The following is a 4,282-nucleotide window of genomic DNA, read 5'->3' as shown; positions in this document are numbered from 1 at the left end:
TATAAAACTCCAGTCTGCAATGAGTACGCGGAACTCGACGTGTTGTTTTGAGATGTCTTTGTATCTGTACAATGCAACTTTGATCCGATGGAAACTGCGCGCATCAAGGATTTAATTTTAATTCGACAAAATTATTGGAGTTGCTGATTCTGTTAAAGATTTGGATCTTCTTAATTCTAAAAAATTGTCATTCTACCTTCAAGCACCGAGACTCATTGTCTTCGTATGTCTAATTTCTGAAGTGAGTCTTATACTGTATTTATCTTAATTCAAATTTTTTTTTATTAGCATCGTATATGTCATTGCTGTTTTTCTCTTTTTCATGCTGTAAGGGATGTCTATTCTGGGGAAGACTGCTTGGGAAGTTAATGGGCCTTTTAACCTGGTCTATAACAAAGTACTGGACAGCTTTTCAAAAGATGTTTTTCAGTGAATCTGATTTACTTTTTCTCAACTATTCATTCACCCATTTATTCACAACGCTTTTCAGTTACACTTGCGCACAGAATTGTACGGTTGAAGCTGAATCTTCTGTATAAGAAGGCTTCTGTAGTTATTATGGACGGATGTTAAAAATGTTCTGATTCGTAAAGTAACGATAAAATAAATAAATAAATAAAAACTCAAAGAACGAGGAGTTATGTTTACTTACGAAATACTTTTTTCATCTCATGCAAGAACCATATTGGTTTAAAGCTATGTGCTATAAAAAGTCCAAGAATTAGTGTAGCCAAAAAACAAGTAGACAATAATTCCCCAAGGATAAAAAAAAAAATCCAAGAGTTGATCATAAAAAAACTGAGCCGACAAATCCACTATCGGAAATTTTAATCTAATGTTGTTTGCACATGAACTGCTCTTATGAAATTCTCTTTGGATGTTGTTTTCACATGAATAAATACTCAGACATTCTTTAGAATAGTGGACATGTTCAAATGAACCCGCAAACATCCCTAATATATGCGGACTATTTCGACCGAATATTTCTTATTGTTTATCTAAAGATAGATATCAACAATGTAATCGGAAACTATCATATTGGCATTCTTATTAACTGTTTACGTACCAAATTACAATATCTCCAAATCTCGTAAAATACTATATTCAAAAGTCAATTATCTTTACTGTTAAAATACTGTGTGCAGCCAAATCTATTTTGACAGTCTCTTTAACTAAATATATACTTATTATCCAGCAAAAAAGTTGCATCATTAACAACCGCATTCTGAAAGCACACCAATGTACTATTTGCATATTCACTGCCAAAACTGAAGGATGTCCTCAAATGTCGGTAACAAATAGTTCGCCTTCAGCGCTTCTCGTAGCATTTTCAAAATCCTGACGAATTTTGCACAGAAATTATTTCCAAGGATACTTTCTTCTTGTGATAATGAGCACTAATACTTATAAATGGCCATCACATTTTACTTGTGAATGGCTGTCCTATCGAAAATTCATTTCAAAACTCATAGGGTATATACACAATGTTAGTATCATAATGAGTAAATGTACTAAGCCATTTGAATTCCGTGATATTTTCATTTAATATTAACTGGTGATAACTTCACTGCTATAACTTCACTTTACACCTTGCATAAACAAGACTAATTTTCCTAATATATACATACATATATAAATATATATATACAAATATATACATACACACATATATACACACACAAATATACATACATTTTATACATATACATACGTGCATATATATATACACACACACACACACACATATATATATATATATATATATATATATATATATATATACATATATATATATATATATATATATATATATATATATATATATATATATATATATATATATATATATATATATATATATATATATATATATATATATATATATATATATATATATATATATCAGTTACAACATACTCGGCCTCAGAAATTCGCATCATATGTTGCTTGTCAATATATTTCCCACAAAATCCTCATCAAACGCTGTATGCACGTAACAGATTTTCCAAGAATTCACAACATTTTCATCGCCAGCTGTGTAAGAAACTCATGATCAGCATCCTGATAGAATATTAAAAGGCTTCGACCTCGGAATATTAGTTTCATCCCAAGTTGGTAAGCAAAGGCCATCTCGCAGTTTCTCATATATATACTGTTATCAAATGCAATCAATGTCCTGATTGACTTTCAGTTCCCATTGAATATTAAGTACAAATTTCTCATCAGCGTTCTACAATGGATTATTTTTCTTAAAATCTCAATCAAGATTGTCCAGCGTCAAGTAAAGTCTAAAAATTAATAACCTAAAATGCTTGAACGTACTCCCTGGTTCTAATCATTGTTGGAGATAAATTAATATAATAAAACAATTACATATTTATTGTATAACTTTCAAGGACACTGCCAACACTAGAAATCAATTCGGTCCGCCATGCTTTCACACTAATTATATTCTCAAGTAATTTAAGACCCACAAACTACCATTTCTAGAAAAACATTCCCTCTTGCCTTCAGGGAGGATCGAACTCCCGGCCTCTGGTTTACTAGACCAGCGCTCTAGCCACTGAGCTATGAAGGCCCATATGTGGGTTGATTTACTCTTGAGAACTCAATCTTTTTGTTACAGTCATTCTTGCGGATGTTATTATCACCTTGGTAAAATGCGTAAAGCAGTTATTTAACAAAATAAAAGTTACGTCAACCTGATCGTGCCTGTACCCAAAAGGTAAAGCCATCGAACCAATAAGAAGATATAAAAGGAAAACAAAGCATCAGAAGAGGGAACTGAGAGGAAAAATCAGGTAAAAATAAACCGCAATAAATCGAGATGCGGAGATGAAGGATATGATGAAGAAGAAGGTGGCGTTGTTCAGGTACTGTCTGGTTGCTATGGCAACCAAGGTCAGCATCAGTAGAACCGGTAAAACACGTGGGCACCATCCACGCAGACAGACGCACTTCAAAGCGTTCTTCCACTTCACCAGTGCTTTTGTGTTTAGGGATATTTTGAGGAACCTCGCCGCGAAGGTGAAGAAATTCAGCGAGGGTACCTTGAGATGTCTCTCTGTAACAAGTGTGTTTTAATCAATTTTCTTCAGAAACCGTGGTTATGTATATTCAATAAAACTGTTTTGTGAGTCATTATTCAAATCGAAAGCTTGACCATATTATTCTGAAGAAATGTTTTATCATCATAGAATTCAACGAGACATTTGTTAAATTATCGTCACAACGATCCAAGTAATGAAATGTAAGAAACTTAATTATGCTGAAAAAATTAGGTCACTGCATTCATCGGAACTATGTTGAAACATCATTTTAAAAAACCAATCGACCAAACTATTTTAGGAAATGTTACCGAGAGAAAACATGACTATCCTAAAATCATTATGCAAAGAAAATTCTAAGAAATATAAAGACATTTCTCCAAAGTTATGTCCATTAGACGATTTTTCAAGCAATCGCGTCTATGTGGGAGCTTGGCGTAGGCCTATGCATTGTCGAACTGTGAGATAATGGAACGTTGGACAAGCATTATTAAACATTGTCTAAAATCACCACCTTCACGGTTTCTTACTATTAATATCATAGAAACGGAGAGCACAATGGCTGACAAATAGTTATTTGGCATTAATAAAGCCTGATAGTAAAGAAAATGATGTATAAAAGTCACAGTACTCTAACGAGAATCTCAGTTGTATGTTAGTCCGAGAGATAAAAACTTCCCCAGAGTTACTTTGGTACCAGGGAACCCAAGTGCGGGTAAAGGGGAAAATGGAAATTATAAAGTAGGTTCCCCTCGCCCTGTCGAGTCATGTGCTATTACTAGAAGGTCTGAAGCTATTCAGTTACATCAGTAACAGCTAACATCTTGACATTTCCATCAGACTCGAACACATGTTCAAGACAATCACAAACATGCGTTGGGAAATAAAATGTGTTTTATTTTGTGACAGAGAAAAAATTGTTCCTCATCTACTATTATAGTTTCAGCGCGTGCTTACTAATTCAGTTTGGTGCATATCAGCCCACTACAAGTACAGAACCGTATCTCGTTGCTCAGAGCACATTCAAGACACGCCAGTAAGCAAAGCAGTTGAAGAAAGAGTGGTCATTAGTAAACAACAGCAAAAGCAGAGACACGCATTTTAAAGAAATCCTTTATTACCAAAAGCAGGAAGAAGATTCGCTGGAAAATCTGAAAAAGTACATAATAAAATTAATGCCGGAGACTTTATTTATATATATATATATATATATATATATATATATATATATATAT

General features: G+C 33.3%; 1 non-coding gene across 1 annotated transcript; it reads right to left on the bottom strand.

The window, feature by feature from the left end:
- Nucleotides 1–2,505: 2,505 nt before the first annotated feature.
- TRNAT-AGU (transfer RNA threonine (anticodon AGU)) lies at nt 2,506–2,578 on the bottom strand. The gene has a single exon. It is a non-coding gene; the product is annotated as a tRNA-Thr (tRNA).
- Between the last annotated feature and the right edge of the window lie 1,704 nt (nt 2,579–4,282).

This window comes from Macrobrachium rosenbergii, chromosome 40, assembly GCF_040412425.1.
Source record: "Macrobrachium rosenbergii isolate ZJJX-2024 chromosome 40, ASM4041242v1, whole genome shotgun sequence".
Classification (NCBI taxonomy): domain Eukaryota; kingdom Metazoa; phylum Arthropoda; class Malacostraca; order Decapoda; family Palaemonidae; genus Macrobrachium; species Macrobrachium rosenbergii.
This window is presented reverse-complemented; position numbering and strand designations above follow the sequence as displayed.